The sequence below is a fragment of the Mustela erminea genome, chromosome 10 (assembly GCF_009829155.1).
Source record: "Mustela erminea isolate mMusErm1 chromosome 10, mMusErm1.Pri, whole genome shotgun sequence".
Lineage (NCBI taxonomy): Eukaryota > Metazoa > Chordata > Mammalia > Carnivora > Mustelidae > Mustela > Mustela erminea.
Window position 1 is genome coordinate 5,622,018 of NC_045623.1, and position 20,465 is coordinate 5,642,482.

The 20,465-nt window shown below is 44.5% G+C and overlaps 1 protein-coding gene across 9 annotated transcripts in view; it reads right to left on the minus strand.

Annotated features, from left to right (window-relative positions):
• Window positions 1-20,465, minus strand: part of BCL9 (BCL9 transcription coactivator) — a 95,893-nt gene that overhangs the window by 19,125 nt on the left and 56,303 nt on the right. For 7 of the 9 annotated variants that reach the window (XM_032361335.1, XM_032361336.1, XM_032361342.1 and 4 more), the window contains one exon: window positions 1,261-1,395. The gene's annotated coding sequence lies outside the window, so the exon portion shown is untranslated. Of the gene's footprint in view, window positions 1-1,260; window positions 1,396-4,953; window positions 5,183-5,431; window positions 5,535-20,465 lie in introns of those variants that run through there. The other 2 variants (XM_032361338.1, XM_032361337.1) reach the window with 2 other exon arrangements.

Here is a 20,465-nt window from a genome sequence, read left to right on the forward strand (position 1 = left end):
AGATGAGTAAGAAAACAACAAGCTACTGGTCAAGCAGGACAATTTTTAACATTAGTCCTCGTAAAACAGAATTATAACCGTGAGTCTCCTCCTCTGCCCAGATTTTATAGCTCTGAAATTCCAAGAAAGAACCAAGTTCCAGATTGTCCTAAGGCCAAATTATTTCGGAATCTTTCAAAGGAGACTCTATAAGGTTGCCACAAAGTGGTAAATAAATTCACAGATTAATCTGACCAAGCTCAGAATCACCTCTACGATTCCAATTTCATTCTTCCGATGATCCTTTCCCACTTTCCTGCTCTAAGAAGTCAAGTTTATTACAACTGTGTCGTGTTTAATGAAGTTCATTTTCTATGCTATGACCACTACTCCATAAAAGGCAGAGTATCAAACTTAGAATGTGGAACTAAAAGGCCGCAGGATTCCATTCTGAGCTCATTCTTAACTTCTGGCATGCCAACTTCTAACAGCTTCCTCTCAGCAAAAGTACACAATGGGAAGAACGATCATCCCCAACATGTGGAGGAAAAATCTATACAATGCATATATGCATGCACAGAAAACCCTGGTCCATACAAAATACTAATGCATGTTTTCATCTTTGAGGAGTTGGAATGCCTCTATTGTCCTTCAAGCTAACAAACCTGAAGCAGGCATGTAACTTGTATCAAACTAAAGAGTCTTGACAAAAGTTAAGGGTTCAAAAATGAATTTCTATCATTTAGAATAATGGCCACCCAAAGTAAAATTTCAGCACAAATGTCCCTTCTTTGTGAAATCCTCCTTGATTCTCAACTGTCCCTAGGAATGTCCTCTGGGGCCCTAACACTCGAAAAACTGTATCTCTGTTATGTGTAGACAGAGAGCCCCCTGAGGAAAGGGTCATCATCTTAGCACCCAACACCCAAAAGAAACTCAATAAATACTGGGTGATTCAGGGATTATAATGAGTGTGGAACTTAAGTTTTGCTACCCTTGCCTTGCATTTACACAAATCAATGAAGACATGCTAAAATACCTGTCTCACTTCCCACCACCTGCCTTTCCCATGAGGTGAACTAGTGCAGGTCACAGAAAAATGGAAGGTAACTATGCTTACACTTTTGACTTGCATTTAACTTCATGACCTTTGCCCTGGGAACAGCTAAAATAACGAACAAATGTAGTTTTAACTTACAAGAGACCCTACAGAAACAAGCAAAAAATCCAAAATACTCAGGTGAATCACAGAAGTCTTATGTTCATCATCAGGTTCCTTACCTTTCAAGATGTCCAATCTGCTCTCTCTTCTACATTGGGACACAGAAGAACTTTCCAAGAATGAGCTCTGCCTCCCAAACTGAAGGGAATTTTTAGGTCAAAGTGGAGTGACACCAGCTAGCCCCACATTCAGTCCTACGGGGTGAGAAGAATAGAGAAGTTCATACCCCAATTCACCGACTGCAAAGAAAACCACCCATTCCCCAGTGCTCTGTGGCCAAAACAGTATTTGGAAGGAGCAGTGAGAAAATAATTAGGTCAAAAATGGGGAAGGAAGGCAAAACCACTAAAACTCAAAATGCAAGATGGAGCAGTACAGCCCAAATCCATCCCATTGAAGCCAGGGTTGTTTATTAGAAAAGCAAAACTACTAGACACAAAAGCCTCCTGCTAATCATTGCTTTGAACTTTCTCCACAACCAAGAACAGTCACCAACAGGTGGCAAAATGAACTTTTACTTCCTATCTTCTTTATGTCCTTGTGTTCAACATGATGGAGATGCTGAAAAAATATTGCAAAAGCCTAAAATTCAAGTGGCCAGAAGATACTTTAACTTTCAAAAATCTGTTGGGTCTAGAGCAGGAGTTCTTGATGTGGGACCCACTGGCTCTCATGGGGTCTGTAGAGAGACTTTGTGGTAGCTGTGAACTTACTGGGGAAAACTTCCATCTTTACTCGCAGTCATTCACCTCTAGCAAAAGTTTGTACTACCTTCAATTGTGAAGGGAGGGAACAATCAGTGGTAGGCAGTATTAGCAATCCTGTGAATGTCACCAAGACGCACCACACGTCACTTCCACGTGGCATTATACTTGTTGCTGATATCCCAACAAAATGTTTATACTCATCCCTACTTCAAAATTACAGTACAGCTATTTAATAGGTTAGAAAGAAGCATATAAATTACTGTATCATAATTGTTTAATATTTTGTTAACTGTTACCATGTCACTTATAAGACTATTGTGTTCCATTTTATGCATTTTAAAAACCCAAGTCTTGAAAGAGGTCTTACACTTCATTAGGTTGCCAAAGGGGTATGTAGGACATAGGAGGCTAAGAACAAATAAAGTTGTTCTAAAACAAAGTTCCTACAGATTCTAATATCATAATCACCAGGGCAGACAGACAAGTAAGTTATTCCACCAACATTACTTCATAGCTGGAAAAAAATTAAGGCACCACGAAGCCAAGTAACATGTCCAAAGTCACTAAAATTTAGGATGAGCATCTGCCTAGGTGAGCATTCACAGTACGTATATTCCTACTCTTCCATGGGGACTTTTTCTTACATTCCACAATTGTCATCACTACAACTAACTTCCTACTAAATGGGGAAGAGGTATCACCTTTCAATATTAGTAGAAAATCAAAACCCAAACGATAGAACAAGATGGATGTATAAGGTACTCCTTTTCACTCTTTGATCAACTATACTGCCGTAATTGTTACAAAGGCTGAATCTGGTCTGTTCTTGAGAAAGAGTAATCTTTTAGAAGGGAGAAAAAAGTTGGGCTACATCATGTCTCTTTCTCAGACACGTTCAAAGCACTTTGCAGATAGGCATTCACTTGTTAAGTGCCGCAATGGGTTATGAGTGGTTAGAGCAGTGGTCTCACCACTTCATAAACGGGAAAACTGGACAATAAATACAAAAGATTGGTTCAAAGTCCTAAAAGTCAATGGGAGAGCCAGTTTCCTGATTCCAAGTTCAAGGCTCTACCCATTATACCAAATCATCATGAGCAAGTATTTAGTTGATTATAATGCTTGGGACACCTCTTCCTCTTTTTTTTTTTTTTAACCCCTATAAGCCAGAAAGCATCTTCTTCTGATTCACAAAAGCAAATATCTCATAGAATAAATTCCAATGTACATAAGTACTTTTTCACCAATGCTCGTCATCTAAAAATCCAAGTCAGGGATCCTGAGCTCAAAAGCTAAGTTACATCCAAGTTGCCTTCTAAGAAGAGAACAGTGTGGAACTGTTCCTTCATCTTTTAGTCAATGAGCTCCTTATCTACCTACCATATCTTGTGGAACTATTATCACCTTACTTTCAACACTGTTATTACAAAATAATATTATAATGGTTCAATACCATTAGATCCTCAGTCCTAAAGCTGTGAAATGTTACCCCTGCCCCAATTCTGCCTTAAATTTTCTCTTCTTATTTAAACAACTAATTAGTGGAATCCTCATCTTCAAAGCATCCTTACATCATCTAACTAACTTCCCCTTTTATTAACTCATCTCTGTCTTCAACAGTTTGAGTCTTTTTTCAATAGTTAATAAGGATGTCTTTCTTCAATTTGTACTTAGGACCAAAACATTATTCACAGTAACATTAATTCCTTGCTAAACTTCCCAAATCACTAGTATCAAGACAAAAAACAAAATCAATAGAGCGATCATGTTGCAGAATCTCCACGAACAATCAAAGGTTCTTAACCCATACATGACTGTTACCCACCCATATCTTTTTGCCCTCCCAACCCCCATCTCTCAACTATTTTACCACTCATCCTTACTACCTGCTACTTCCAATTCATTATTTTGTGCTCTGTGCAGAAGAGTCCAAATCTCTGGTCTAAGAATGAACACTTACATCTTGTATATTTCAAATGCTAGTAACCCACTACACATCACTGACCCAAATGAATCTCTTTACACAGCCACGAAATCACTTTACCATTGCAGTCACTGCCAGTCTGCCTCAAAGCCTAACTTCACACCAATTCCATCCCATCTTAGTCTCTCGGCCAAGTGTTAGATACTTTATGTCCATTTCTTTGCCTTGTCTACTAACTTTTTCAGTCCCCAACTGGACTGCAATTTAAACTCTAAGTCCCTCCTCTCTAGCACAGACCAGGGCCCCTGGAGGACAGATTTGAGGCCTCCTCCTTCAGGCCTGGGAACCTTCAGGTAAGGCCCCCAGCGACAATATTACAGGCCTCTGCCCTTCCCTCTGAACATAATAACCAACCCTGATGTTGTGTTCCTTAGGATATCTCCATTTCACCAGACTCACCCAACACTAACCAGTGACATCTTAATAGCCTTTGCAACTTTCAAAGGTCAATGACCAGGGTTCCACTTTGGAAATCACTGGTGTGTCCACGACCCCCACAATGACTCAGTGACCTACACATCACCACCTCACCTACTAGAGCCCTTTACTACTCATACATGCTTTTTAGCTTTCACTTCCCTTCATCCTTCAACAAGTCACTGGCCTGCAAAGTCCCCTTTACCTCTCTATCCACCTCCGGGGTCTTACAGACCCCACCAAACTCAACCTGAATTCCCTTATTTAGCTCTCCATCTCGCCCCTCCAAAGCCCCTTCATCCCAGGACCCTGGGACCATCCCATCTCCTCACTTAGCCTCTCCCAGCGCTGCTTGGGACACAACCTCTAAAAAAATCGAGAGATGCCGAGGTCTCTTTCCCCCCGCTCACAGAGCGGTGGGCAAAAGCCCCCCCCTCCTCCCCCACAGGTTTCCAGACTCAACTCACTACATCCGCAACCTCGACCCCCGCCCCTTTTCTCCCTCCCCCGCAATCCCACGGCTCTCCGCGGCGGTGGCTACCCCTGCCCCCAAACCCGCTCAAAACACGCGGACGCGAACCCGGCCCCCCAACCCCCCGGCTCCGGTCCTCCCCTCCCCCTCTCCCCCCCGAGGTGCCACTTACCCCCGAGGCGGGAGTGGAGGAGGGGTGAGAAGGAGCGGAGTAGGGGAGGGGGCTTCGGTCCGGGGCGGCTTTCAGCCCCGGGGGGCCGGGGCCGGGGCCGGGGCCAGCGGCAGCGGCGGCGCAGCGTCTCCCCCCGGCGGCGGCAGCGGCGGCGGCGGCGCCGTCCCACTCCCGCAGGCACACATAGGCTCCATTGTCCGCCGGCGCCTCCCCCTTTCCGGCTCCCCCCTCCCGGTCCCGCCCCTTCCCCCTCCCCTCGGCCCTCCCCCAGCCGCACCGCGCCACGAAAGGTACCGCCGGCCCCGCCTCGGACGCGAGCGGCGAAGTGCCCCCTCCCCCTGCCCCGGCGTCCCGCCCGGCGGGGGAATGGGGACTGCCCCTCCCCGCCTCGGCTCAAGGCCCGCCGCCGGGAAGGGCCCGCCCCCCTCCAAGGGAATGTCATTCGTCCCCCTCCCGGAACGTGCGCAATGGTACTAACCCGGCCGCTTCCTCCTCCCCTTCCCAGGCCTTCCCGGAGAGGCACCGCCTCCGGAGCCCCGCCCACCAACTGGCCTCGCCTCCTTGACCCCGCCCCTCCTTCTAACATTTTACTATGGAACCGCCCACGGCCAGCACCACCTCCTGCTTTGCATGGACACGCCCACCGGTCCCCGCCCCAGTTCGTCACCCGGCCAGAGGTGACGCCTACTCCCCACCTTAAAGAGGCAGAGTCCTCTTTCTCAACTAAAAAAGCCTCCCAAAGGGCCGGTGGGGTGGGAGGTGCGGCCAAGGAGCGTTTCTTCTTTCCCGCACCGTCCTCCCGGCGCGCACACTCACCCGGACCTCCCCACCGCCTGCCGCAGCACTGGGGAGCAACCCGAGGGGACCAGCAGAAAGCTCGGAGGGGGGCAGGGCAGCGTGGAAATTTGGCCATCTTTGACAGAAACGAATAGGAAGCTGCCAAAGGAAGGGGTCCTTCCCTCACACTTTCCTGCTGCGCTGGTCCCAGCCTACTCCTCCTCCTTCAAGGCAACCCCCCTCACGCCTCCGGGATGCCACCACCCTGCCCCATCCGCTCTCCGGTCCCCGGTCTTCACCCGTCAATCAGTGCACGGTGCTGGCTGTTGCCGGCTTTCTCCCCTCCCAAGGGAGCAGGCCCCTCTCGGGTTGCACTCTTCTCCACCCTCTCCAAAGCCGATTCTTGCCAGGGTCCTGCGAACGCGGTGGCTGTTGCAGGGTCTCTCCTTCCACGTCGGGCCCAGCCCAGCCCCGCTCACGCATCGCTACCTAGCTAGTGCCCTAGAGGACCTTCTGCTCAGATCTTCGAACGGCTTCACGACCGCTTTTTTTAATCGGAGTATCGCTCCCCTGATTTTTCGGGAGGCCTGCGCTTTGCAGAGCTCGAAGCCCAGGCATCCCGGCACCGTCCCCTGTGAAGTGAGAAGATAACCCATTAGGCTGCACTTTTTCTCAGAAGGAAAATGACGACGCACGTTGCTGAATAAAGCTCAGATTCCGGCTACTCCTGTTTTATCTTTGTGGCCCTTGTTGCTGCCGTGACCAACTATTATTATACAGACCTGTCTACTCACAGTCCTCCCCAGAACACACTGTTGTTCCATCTCTGTGTATGTGCTTTGTAGAGTCTTGATCTTATTTGTTTCTGCAACTACGAGCACTGGCCCCACTGCCTTTCTCAATCAGTTCAGTCAAGACTGCCTATGTTATAACGTACTGCGTATTCTCCCTAAAGACAGAGGCAACATGGCCAAGAGAAGTAAATAAATTTTCCTTGCTTTTGCTTCTACCACCCATAGTTTTAACCAGGATACTTAATTCTGTGTCAATTTCCCTGTTTATAAAATAGGAAACCTTCCTTGGGGGCAATCTTTTAACTAATGGTGCTGGTTGTGAAGGATGTTGCAGGAGAACCCTGAATGATAAAGCTTTCCAAACCACTTAAAATTCTTGGGTGACCATGTAAGTTTCTATACCATGTCTCTCCAGCCTAGATGCTACGGAAAACTGTTTTTTCACAGCCAGATGTTTCCTCTTTGTCTCCCATTATGACTGAGGATATAAATAAAGAAAAAACACGATTGTACATATAAACAATATAAATCTAAGATAAATTGAAGGATTCCAAATGGGAAATAATTAAAATCCTTTTTTGTCGGGGGCACCTGGGTGGCTTAGATGGTTAAGCATCTGCCTTCAGCTCAGGTCATGATCCCAGGCTCCTGGGATGAGCCCCAAGGTGGGCTCCCTGCTCAACGGGAAGCCCGTTTTTCTCTCTCTCCCTCTGCCCCTACTGCTCCCCCTGTTTATATTCTCTCTCTCTGTCAAATAAATAAATAAAATCTTTTTTAAAAAGATTAAAAAAACTTTAAATACTTTTTTGTCATGTTTTGGCAATAGGTGAGAACCTCTGTAAAAGAAGACAGGAGGAAAAATTAAGGTACACATGTAGGGAAAGACAGCTAAACCCAGGAATATGCAAGAATCATTTGGGATTGCAGAAGTAGATGGAAAAAAGGGATTTACAGAGTGGACCTATAAGCGAAAACCACTGCTAAAATAAGCTCCTGAGTGGAGTGTTCCAGCCCAGGTCACTTCTACTTACAAAGCTCAAAGACAAGCTCATTCTAACAATACACGTACAAAAAAGTCTTAACCATTTTACTAGGCATTACACCCTCCACTCTATGTGTCAAAAGTCAAAATTATTTACTGAACCAGAAGAAAAATGTAAATGAATACTAAATGTGCAACTCCAGGGTGAAGGAGGAATAATATTAAGAAGAACGTGTGTTACAAGTCATGAAATCTACAGGTTAGAGTCTCCATAGCAATGTTAACTTAGCTACATTTGCACGTGGGATAGAACTGCATTTTAAAATAGTATTTATTCTATCATAGTTTATTTTACTAGAATTTTTGTCTTCTGAATTTTCTAATTTCCATTCATTGCCATCTCACTTGAGAAAGAATTCTATTTGGCTATATAAAGATCCTGCAGGCTGTCTATACATAAAGACTAATGGATAACGATGAAATCATTTTTAAAAGCATCCTATAAATAAACACTTCAAACTGTTTCTGCTACTCTAGAAATTCTAAGAGAAATCATTTTTAATCCAAATGGTAACATTGGTAAAAATAACGGCTTTTGACGTGAAAGAGACCTGGGTTTGATTTTTTTTTTTTTCCGTTTTGAAATTTGCTTCTCATACTGACAAGAAGCACTCACTGTGATGCAAACATGGATAGCATAAATTTGGCTTCTTAGTTCTCCAACTAGTCACCGTATCTTTTATTTCAGTTTTCCTCCAACCTTCTCTACCGTAAATTCTGCTTTCAAAATGCTTCTGTTCCCTCAGCTCTTGATAAACTTACCCCGAAATTTTGGGGTTGGAAGGAACCCCCTCCTATTTTATGGAGGAGAATTCTAAAACGCAGTCGTTTAATGACTTGCCAAGATTATGCCCATTTTTAGGGAGTAGAATTTAAGTCCAACACTCTTCAGCACTGTTCTTACTCCCGCGGGTTGTTCATTCCCACTAATATTTATCATTGTAGAAGAGAACATGACGTTCTACCCTCGGGATGATGAAAGTAAGACTCAGAAAGGTTGAGCCCACTCAGCCAGCTGGTGCTAAGGCTGTAAGAGGCCCTACCAAATTCTTGCCTTGGTCAAAGCCCTTGGTTTGTCCACAATTTCCTACTTCTTATACTGTTTTTTACCAATTCATCTACCTCATTGTCCAGACCAAAACGGGCAACCCAAAGGAATACCACTAAGAGAGTCATTTGTGACTGCAAATGAAGGGTTAGGAGGGAATGGTGTCTTGACTTTCACAGTGCTCCTCCCCTATGCTGTAAGAAAAGAGCCCGCAAACAATGTCTTTGTTAGGTTGCCCATGAAAAAGAAACAAATCTCCCTATCCCAGCTTTCATGAGTTCATTTAAATCAATGGGGAGTCTTAGAGATTCATCCCTACTGGGAAAATTTAGGGCTAAGTCTCTCTTTTGTGAGGAAGAAATCAATATTCCCACCCCCTTCCTTCCCAGGAGCTCCTCCTAGGACCATTGGCACTTTGATGTGAGTGTGGGTCTCCTATGTCACCACAAATCTGCTGTCCACAGTCTGGGTATTAGAGGCACCCTCTCTATGAACGCTCAGACAGATCTGTGATAGGACACTCAGATTTCTTAAAAAGGTGCCATCACCTCAAACCTGTATGGTTTTGTCTCCTGCCCTCACTGTCTGCCTTCTTAAAGTCAAACTTTGTGACTTCCAGCCTGCTATTTTCTGAGCCCTAAATGATTGATACATCAATGCTGATCCTCTTCCCCAGGTTTCCAATTTCACACAGCCCATGATGGCTGAACCAGAAACAACCGGGGTACTCCATGTGCTCCAACAACTTCTCCCCAAATCTCTTCATCTTCATGCCAGTTCTTCACATCTGTCATTATTGTCCCACATCCCTTTTGTTCTTTAAATTCCACTAATTTACTATTTCATTTTCTTCTTCACCTCTTTCCCAACAATAATTCTGGGTAAATATTTCTACTATTTCATTTCATTTTCTTCTCCCAGGCATTTCTCTCAGAATGTTGACCTTCAGATACACCTATTTGACTTTTCCTGGGTTCTACCTTCCATCCTGGAAGCCTCCCACTTCCCACAGTCATCCTCTCCCCAGCTTCTCGGGAGCTGCTACCCAACCACTGCTGCTTGACTCTACCACCATGGTTTGCATCCAGGTTGCTCTCATTTGCCGCAGTGCCTTTTTGGAATCCTTGGCCACCCATCATTCCAGTAGTGGAAAGTCTTAATGCTGAGGTGTACCCACATTTTTGTTTCCACCCCTGCGCTGCCAGACATTACTAGAAAACAAGAAAACCCACAAAACTAAAGAAAGTGGGTCCCAACCAAATTTTGGGCAATGAAACTTCAACTGAACTTTGTAACTATTTACTTGACAACTCCTTCATGTATCTTTATAACCTCCTATATCATTTCCCACAACAATTATTCCAAATTTTATCTGCTACCTCTCCTACATTGTAAGACCTACCTTGTCATCTCACCCCACCACTAAAGAGGCTTCTTGCTCGGTTTTCTGTCTTCCATTTACTTATCCCCTCGCTTTAGTATCTCAGTAAGATCTTTCGTACTCCAATACTCTTTTTCCCTCTTCCTTTTCATTCTCAATTTATCCAAAGGGTAACCTATATTCTCATAATTCCTTTTCCTCCTGGGTATTAACCCAACCAACCATTCTACCAGAATTCTCTCTTCAACATGGTCAAACTTAATCACCCAAAACATCCAATGAATAACCTCTCCCTTCTTATAGTTTGAACTCCAAGATAAAATAAATTCTGGTTTTGTGTCCCCCCCACACCCAGTTTTATTGAGATATTTTTGACATATAACATTGTATAAGTTACGGTATACAATATAATGATTTGATGTATGTATATATTGTAAAATGATCACCCTATTAAGTTCAGTTAACTTCCCTCGATGCACAGAGTTACAATTTTTTGTGTGAGAACCTTAAAGATCTCCTCTCTTGGCAACTTTAAATATGTAATACAGTATCGTTGACTATAGTCACCATGTTGTACATTACATCCCTGAACCTGTTTATCTTATAACTGAAGGCTGCTACCTTTTGAACACCTTCACCATTTTGCCCCACCCTCTACTCCCTGTCTCTGGTAACCACCAATCTCTTCTGTTCTTGTAAGTCTGGGGTTTTTTACATTCTGCTTATAAATGAGATCATACTGTATTTGTCTTTCTCTGACTTATTTCAGTGAGCATAATATCCTCAAGTTTCATATGTGTTATTGTAAATGGCAGGATTTCCTTCTCTTTTACAGCCGAAGAATATGCCACTGTGCATATACACCACATTTTTTTTCAATCCATTCATCTGTGATGGTCAGACCTAGATCGTTTCCATGTCTTGGCTATTGTAAATAATGCTGCAATGAACATGGGCATGCAGATGTCTCTTGAGATAGTGATTTCATTTCCTTCAGATATATACCTAGATGTCTGTTTCTTCATTGATTTAAATTCCTCTTTTTGTCTTCTAATTGTGAATGTTCCTTAAAGCCTTTTGTTCTTCCATCTTTCCTCTCTTCAGGTCTCCCTACAACATCTTTCTCATTCTTCTAACTTCAGCCATTGCCCCTTTGGAGATGACCAACACATCCTAGGTCTCTTGAACTTCAATCCTATATTTCTACCTAATCAGTTTGGTCATCTAGAGTCAACTTTACAGGTCAAAAAAACAAATTCACCGTCTTTCAAAATTAAGTCTCACCTCTGTATTCATCATCTTTAACTTAGCTTCGAAACCTTGGCATTCATTCTGACTCAAAATCTCCATCTATTTATTTCTTCTTAGTCACCGGTATCCACAAATCTCCCCTTAAATCAATTTCTTGTTTTCTGCTCCCAACTTGGGTCTGTTGTAATAGCCTCCAAGTAGTCATTCCTGCCCTCCTCAGCCAATTCTCCATGCTTCTTCCCGATAGATCTTCCTAAAAGACCCATTTATTATATGCTATAGGGCCCCTCTGCCCTAAGATCAACAGTGTGGCATAACAGGAATAATATCAGCTTGAGAATCACCTGGACCTGGGTTTGATTGAATATTGGATGGCAATTTACTAGCCAAGTAACTTCAGAAAGAAGAAAAAATGTTCTTTTCTTTCTCATTCTTTATAGAAGTAAAGCGTTTAGATCACCCATTTTAGAACATAACCTGGGTACACAAACATTTAATATCCTCTACCTTTTAAGATAGTTCCTAGTCTTGACCTGCATCTTGAGAACAAAATCGTACACTTCTTTGTGTTTTGCAATCATTTAGTAGTTGCCATATTAAGTGAGCATCTACTAAGTGTAGGGCATCTTGGGGGAGGTACAAAAAATGAATCGGGTATTCAGTGTATCAAATTTTGTCCTTAAAGTCTAATCAGACTTATACAGGGGAGTCATTCATTTAAAAAAAGGGGGAGGGTTGTAGGGGGGTAGTTCAGTAAGTGCCAGGCATCATGCAAGGTACCAAAGATTCAAGTAAATGTAAGATAAGTCCTCTCATGCTGGGACCTGGGATCAATCTAGTTAAAAATACTGACAAGTGAACACTTATAATCAATTATAATAAATGCTATGAAATGGATAAATACCAGGTGTTTGGGGGCACACAGAAGAGAGGCATCTAATTCAGACACGAGAGTCAGGGAATGCAACAAGATCTGAGGGGAATCTCAAAGAATGCATAGGAGTCAGGCAAAGGACTCAGCAATGTGCAAAGACTAAGCTGTGTGACAAGTGTATATAAATAACCACAATACAAGATAGAAAGTAATAAATAAGTGGCAGAGCAGAGACAAAAGTAAAATGGCAATCAGAGGAGATACATTATATATGGGGGCTGGGGGACATGAGCAGAAACTGCTTCATGGAAGTGGAGGCATTTGAGGCAACATGAAGGGGTCAGGGGTCAGGTTGATCAGGCCCATAGTGGGGCCAGATGACTTCTTGTCTTCTCAGTGTTCTACGCAGCACCCTGTGCACAACGGCACAACACCTTGTCTGTTGCCATGATGATGATGACAATGATGACGACATCTTGGCTTTTCTCATGAAGTTGGTTCTTCTGATTTCCTAGAATGCTTATACAGGGAGACTCAAGATTCAACAGAACCACTTCCGGGTGGAGGGGCCCTCGATCAGGCTCGCCTGGCTTTGAATCCCAGCTCCACCATCAGATGGCTTTGTGATCTTAGAAAGATTATTGAAACTCTCTAGGGTTTAGTCTTCTCTTTCATAAAGTGGAGCAATGATAATATTTTCCTCAAAGGATAGCGTGAGGAATAAATGAGCGACTACATGCAGACATGTAGGACTAGGGCCTTGCACAGTAAGTGCCCAATAAATGTTGGTTATTCATATATTTTCTCATAACAGAATTGGCCTTAGGGGAAGATTTTAGGAGCCCTGAGGTTACCTCCTCAACACTTCACTTATTCCCATGCTTACATCTCACTCACTCGTATGTCTTCCATTCTCCTAACACATTCCTTTAAATTCTGCCATTAGAAATTCATACCTTTGGATTCAAGATGTCACTTCCCCAAAAGACTTTGGGAAGGGTAACACAACAAAGGGGTAAGCCTGTTTTATTTTAATAATCTGTCTGGCCAGATCTCTATTCTCCTTAACTGTTAACTGTACTGAGGGAATATTGTGGGGAAGAAAGGAAGGGCTAATTCTAAAGCATGGAGAACCTTCCCCAGAAACTGAAGCCAAGAGATGCTCAGAGGGTTTTCTGAGGGCAATTGGTCCTCTGGGATTGGAAGAAGGGAAGGACTAGAGAGAGATGCCAAGAAGTAATGAGAAATACAAAAACAAGGTCATTTATGTCAGTAAAGACATGCTTTACTAACTTAACAAACAGTGCTGACCTTGATTTAGGGGACTCTCCATCCACTGCCCCTTTCTCTACTCTGTTCTGTGTTTCTGGATAAATAATTTCACTTGGGATAAATGCTGAATCATTTCAATGAAGGAGACTATGCAAGTGATCAAGAAACCCCTGGTTTTAAGATTTCATAATGACTTTTACATGTTTTATTTCTTAGTTATTATTTGTAATAAAAAATTAATAAGCACTTAATATGTGTCTTAGTGGCAAGTTCAGTTGAGTGAAAATTTCATTAGAAGGTGAAAAAACAGGGGAGCCTGAGTGGCTCAGTTGGTTAAGCTTAACCGTCCAACTCTTGATTCAGACTCAGGTCATGATCTCAGGGTCCTAAGGTGAGCATTGCATCTGGGGCTCTAGGCTCTGTGCACAGTGGGGAGTCTGCTTGATATTTTCTCCCTCTGACTCTCCCCCAACTTGTGCTTGCAAGTTTCTCTTTCTCTCAAGTAAATAAATAAATCTTTTTTTAAAAGGTGAACAAAAATAGTCTTTGTCATGAATCTTACAGTCTAGTCCAATAGAGAAAACACAAAAAGTTTAATCACAATTAATTCCTCAATTGTATTGCAAGTATAACAGACATGAAACAAACTCTGGACTTCTAGGGGTTAAAAAAAAAAAAAAGCAATGAGTAGAATCTTGAGCAATCATTTGCAGGATTGGAAGTTGAACTGGGCCTTAAAGGATAGGATTTGAACAGTTCCAGGATGGGACAGTGACCCAGGAGGGAAAGGCAAGGAGGCAAGCAAGAGACTGAAAGAACAGCATGTGTGGGCAGAAAACGATAATAGTAATGATGAAAACAAGCCATCATAACAGCTGCCCTTTACTGAGTATTTGGTATATGCATGTGCCAAGCAATATTCTGACTATGTTCATATCGTCTCATTTAGGACCCACAATGGCCCCACAAAGTATGAACTATAGTTCCCATTTTACAGTTGAGGGGCCAGATACTTTGAGAGATAAGTCACTGCCCTAAAATCATGTAGCTAAATGATTTAAATGATTAAAGGCCAAGTCATTCTGGGGTGAAAGCTCTTAGCTCTCCAGAGTACAGTCTCTCTTAGTGCAGGTGGTAGGATGCAGCAGCAAATACAATTGAATAAATAGGGTAGGAATTCATTACATAGAATATAATTTAAAGAAAACATGCAAGAATGATATACCATAAGGTTAAAAAACAAAACCAGAAACAAAACCCGCAGTTTACCAAAAGCTGCTTATGGAACAGGCATACCTTCTTCACAGGGTAATCCAGAGTGTGATTTAGAGTTATACCCATTTTACAGATGAGAAAATCAAGATGGAGAGGTTGAATGACTTGGCCAAGCCCCACAGCTGTTAAATAGCCCAGCCCAGATTTGAACACTGGGCTGACAGCAAAGCCTGTGTTCCTGCTGCTATTCCACGCTGCCTCTCTCCTTGATCAAGGGAAAAACTGGGTAAAAATAACACCGGTGCAATCTGCGGCGTTCTTCAAAGCACTTTCAGATTCACAGCCGCATCAGATCCTTACGATAACCCTGGGATAAGTTTGGAAGAGATCTCCCTCATCCATCATGATGAATAATAATAACAGTCAGAATAATCATTAAAATAATAATCTTAGGCAGCACTGAGTGTTCCCCCTATACTTGGCTCTGTGCTGAGGGCTTTACATGGATTGTATGTTAGACTTACAGCAATCCTGTAAGATAGACTCTGTTATCATTCTTTTTTTTTTTTTTTTTTCCTGTTATCATTCTTAACTTGCACATGAAGACACTGGGGCTCACAGAGGTAAAATGACTTAATGAAGGAGGCTGGGCTCAGATAAGTTGCAAGCACTCACTCAAGGTGCTATGACAATGAGTGTGATCCCTGGACGAGAACACAGGTCCCGCACTTCCACAGAACTAGAGCAGGCAGGGAGAGGAGCTGGAAGGCTACAGAAGTTTAGGGGTGAGGTGAGGCAGCCCCAGATGGACTAACATGAGGGAGACTGAAGACACTGCACAACCAGGCGCCATCTGAGGAAGGCTATAGTGGCTCACTTCTGAAGTACGTGACCAGAAGAGGAAGGAAGAAAAGCTTCAGTTTGGTTTCTAGCCTAAAATGGGTGGAAGTAGTGATGGGGCATTGTGATCAGAACCAAGAGTGGTTCAAAAATGACGCTGGTCCACAGTGAGACATACCACATGCCAACTCAGGACAGCCGTGATAGAGAAGACAGATGACCTCAAGGGCTGCGGGTGGAAATGTAACATGGTACAGCTGCCTTTGAGAACAGCTGAGTAGTTTCCTAAAAAGTTAAGCATAAGTTTACCATATGACCCAGCAATTCCATTCCTGGGTGTCTATCGGAGAGAAATAAAAACGGACCCTCACAGACTTGTATGCGAATGTTCTACCACAGCATTATTCCTCGAGGACAACGAGTGAGAATAATCCAAATGTCTACCATCTGCTGAATGGATAAATGAAATGTGGGGTGTTCCTCAGCAATAGGAATGAAGGACTGATACCCACTGTAGCATGTACGCACCTCAAAATCACTACGTGAAGTGAAAGAAGCCAGATGCACAAGACCGCGTATGCCATCATTTCATGTACACACAATGTCCGGAAAAGACAAATCCATAGAGACAGAAAGCAGTTTAGGGGGGTCGGGAAGAGGGAACAACAGCAAATGGGTATCTTTGTGGGGTGAAGCAAATGTTGGAAAACTGGACTTGGGTGGTGATTGCACAACACTGAATTTACAAAAAAAAAAAATCATTGAATCTTGCACTTAAAATGGGTATGTAAATATGGTATGTAAATTATATCTCAATAAAGCTTCTTTTTTTTTTTAAAAAGATTTTTATTAATTTATTTGACAGAGAGAGATCACAAGTAGGCAGAGAGGCAGGCAGAGAGAGAGAGAAAGGAGGAAGCAGGCTCCCTGCTGAGCAGAGAGCCCGATGTGGGGCTCGATCCCAGGACACTGGGATCATGACCTGAGCTGAAGGCAGAGGCTTTAACCCACTGAGCCACCCAGGTGCCCCTAAAGCTTCTTTTTTTAAGAAAAGTGAAGCTGGGGCTCCGGGGTGGCTCAGTTGGTTAAGTGACTGGCTTCGGCTCAGGTCACGATCCTGGGATTCCAGGATCGAGTACCACATCGGGGGCTCCCTGCTCAGCAGCGAGTCTGCTTCTTCCTCTGGCCCTCCCTGCTCTCATGCTCTCTCTATCTCTCAAATAAATAAATAAAATCTTTTAAAAAAGAAAAGAAAAGAAAAGTGAAGCTGGCTTGTGAAGCAACAAAGAACAGTTTTAGAATCATAGGCGACCACTGGACCCTGAAGAGGAGAGGTCCTGCCAGGGGAGAGGGCAGGCTGAAGATGCGGAGGTAAGAGCTGAAGCAATACAAATGAATGGGTTCACCAAAGAAAAAGGCAAACAAGAGAAAAGGAAGACATCAAGGACAAAACCTTTGGTGTCACTACCATCGGGGCAGGGACACTGGTCTGCCTTGGCCTATGCGGTGTTCACCTGGTAGCGACAAGTCCTATTAATATTAAAATGTCCTTATATTCTCCAAGCCTGCACCCACTGAGCACAGAGGTACATGCCCCATGGCTTGGCAACCAACAGGGTCAGTCTACGTGGGGGAAAATTGCCTCTAAGTGACAAAAATACACAAGGATAAGTAGGAATGGACTGAATATATTCTGCGTTTTGATGCTAAAAAGAGAACTGCATAAACACGTTCACCCAAATTAGAAAGAACATCAGCATTAGGGAGTACGGTGTTTCCAGAGCTGTGATATTTCACTTAGTTGCTGACCACCAAGAAGGGTGGGCCTGCACCAGCGCTGGAATCGGGCTCTTTGGCATCCACATCGACTTCTGAATTTAGAAGGAGCCAGCACACATTCTCCTGTAAACTCTGCACCTGCTTTCCCACTTCAGAAGGCAGCGACCCCTCTTCCTCCAGTCCCCACCCCAGGCTTAGAACTCTGGGGAGGAGGATCCTCCCAGGCTAGGGACTGAAGATCCCCTCCTTCCCCCAAGGCCTGACAATCCTTTTTTTGTTTTTCCTTTCTCATCTCCAGTGAAAATGAAGCAAATTTAGCCTACTGTCCTTGGTTGTGAAATAAAGGTGGGGGGGTGCGGGGGAAGAATCTGGGAGGTCAGGATGGAAGCGGCAGGGTATAGAAGAAGCCACCCAAGGTGGGAAACACTGACCCCGGCTTCAGGACTACCCATCACCCACATCACACGGTGAGGGGCAGCTAAGCAGGGTCTCTTAATCCCAGGTTCATCTGGAGACCAAGGCTGGATTTCGGATTGAGGAAAAATATACATTTAGTTTCACTAACTTCTAACTCCAATTTACCATTGCCTTCAAATATAAACATGGGTGGTATGAGCCATCCATGACTTTTTCACTGACAGAATCACAGATATTTTTATACCACCTTAAGGTTGTGGCAGATATTCCAAATATCGCTTATACTCATTGCTGATGACGCAATTACTGTAGCTATTAAATCTGCCACTAGACCTTTTTATTAATGTTCTAATAAAGAAGCGCATACATTAGTATACCACATATCTTTTTTTAAAAAGACTTTATTTATTTGACAGAGAGAGGGGGTCACAAGTACGCAGAGAGGCAGGCAGAGAGAGAGGGGGAAGCAGACTCCCCGCTGAGCAGAGAGCCCAATTCGGGCCTTGATCCCAGAACCCCAAGACCATGACCTGAGTGGAGGCTTAAACCACTGAGCCACCGAGGCGCCCTAAAACTTTTGATATTTTGATCATATTTCATTATAACTCTTTTTGTAACGCTCAATATTTTATCCTAGGTGTTTAAAGTCATAATTCCATCCATGGGCTTCACCAGGCGAACCAAGGTGCATCCATGTCACAAAAAAGTTAAAGAATTCCAGGACTGGAAAAACTTACCCAGTCCCCATTCAGCACCACCAAAAATGAGCCTCCCTACAAAGCAGGCAATCCCACCATCAGAGAACATTTCCTTCGGGTTTTAAAGATTCCCATTAAAATGCAAATACCCCCAAAGGAGAGGAACTTCTCCCAGTGTTATTTGTTAACCCCTTAAATAGGGCTGTTCCGCAGCTAGTTGAGCACAACACCCTACAATTCAATTAAACAAACATTTATTGAGCTCCTGCCACGGCTAAGGAACAAGGCTGGGGGATAGAGAGGGAAATCCTGCAAGGTTTCTCCTCTCAAGGGTGCCTGTGATCTAACAGAAGGAATAAAGCAAGTGCAGAAAAGACAGATGAGAAATGGTAGGGAGAATTGCAAGGAGCAAGGCGCGTCCTGGGGAAGGGATGGCTCCGAGGAAAGAGACTCCTTCAAGCCCACATTCCAGGATGGACTGAGTATGGACCTCGGAATACAACGTTGGCCAAGTTCACTGCCCAGGGTTGTTCAATAGGTAAAGCACGAAGTCAGCTACGGCGGCGGAGCGCTGTGAGGTAAAAAGGGGCTTCCAAGCACAGAGGAGGGAGTGACTTAGTGTGGGTGGGGGCAGGGGAGAACCTAGAAAGACTGTTGATCGTGATGAATGTGGCACGGAGGAAGTGATACTTGAGCTGAGCCTAGTAGGATAAGTTTAAAAAGAGAGAGGGGATGGGGGAAGGGTGGGGGGAGGGGCACCGCATTCCTCGACGAGTTATGCGCAGAGGGCCTTTTCTGGGGATGCATTTAAAGTGAGAGTTTAGGGACAGTGGAGGATCCAGGCAAGAGGTGGGACTGGAATTGTAAAACAGAGCTGTACTGAGAAAGGATCTCAAATTTTAACACGGAGGAATTTATACCCCATCTCTTTGGAACAATCAGGAGGGTCTTCATGAAGTAAGGCCTTCATATTTGAGCTGGGCCATTAAAGCATTAGAAAAAATTCAACAGGTGGAGATGGGGCAGGCGGGGAGTGTTTCTGGCCACGGAAGCTGGAGAGCCAGGAGGGTCTGAAAGCACACGGCTTGGTGAGAACGGCGCGGCCAGGCCCCAGCGTCCTGGGTGGGGGCGAGCGGTGCACCTGGGGGAGAGGGCCGGACCCGCGCACACCTGGCTGCAGGGGGTTGGGAGCTTGGGGGGAGCAGGGCGGCCGGGTTGCCGCTCAGGTTTCTCGCCCCAGAGCCCACCCTCCAGGTCAGAACCTCTAGGGCTGGAGCCTGTTTACCAAAGGCCCGAGGTGATCTTGAGGCCCAAGAAAATCGTTTAGGGGCTGAGTATGGAGAAAAGGCCAAGAAGGAAGGTGGGCTTTGAGTGCTGGCGAAAAATATGCACTTCAGCTGGAAGGTGGTGGGGAGCTGCTGAGAATGGACCCAGAGGGGGAATGGTATTGGTCGAGCCCAGAGTGCTTAGGAAAGATGTAAGGGGCAGAAGAGTTTAGGAAGGAAAGTGTGGGGACCCCATAAAGGGCTATTACAGGGGTCCAGGTAGGGAGTCAGGAGGGCCTGAATCATGCAATGGCAGTGGCAGAGGGAAGAGGACAGATGCAAAGACGTTTGGTTACAGAATTTACATGGCTCACTGGGCAACTGAAGTGGGTGGAGGGGCTGAGTCACACTTGACTCCAGGGATCCGAGCTAGGCAAGGAGAAAACCAGCAGGACCATCACAAGAAAAGCAGGGGAGTAAGGCGCCTTTGTGAGGAAGGCTGTGTGGTTAGATGTAAAGCACTGGCACAGTCAGAGGCCAAGAATACTGTTGATTTTTACATTGAGGGAGGACACACCGTGGGTAGTGGGATCCAGCAGGAGGCATGGGTGGCTATGGGGATTGGGAGGAGGCAAAAGAGGGCTGCAGGGCCTGCCTTTATCACCATTTTGTTGAGGGACAGGAGCTGTGAGTTGTAAACCTAGGCCAGTCCCTTCCCTTCTCAGGAGCTCCGGTTTCCTCTTTGGAAAAGCAGGTGATAATAAAACTTATCACCCACTCATCTCATGGGAGTGCTGGAGAGCAACCAATATACATACATAAATAAGTTTAAGGCACTCAGCAAGAACAAAGTGTGCTA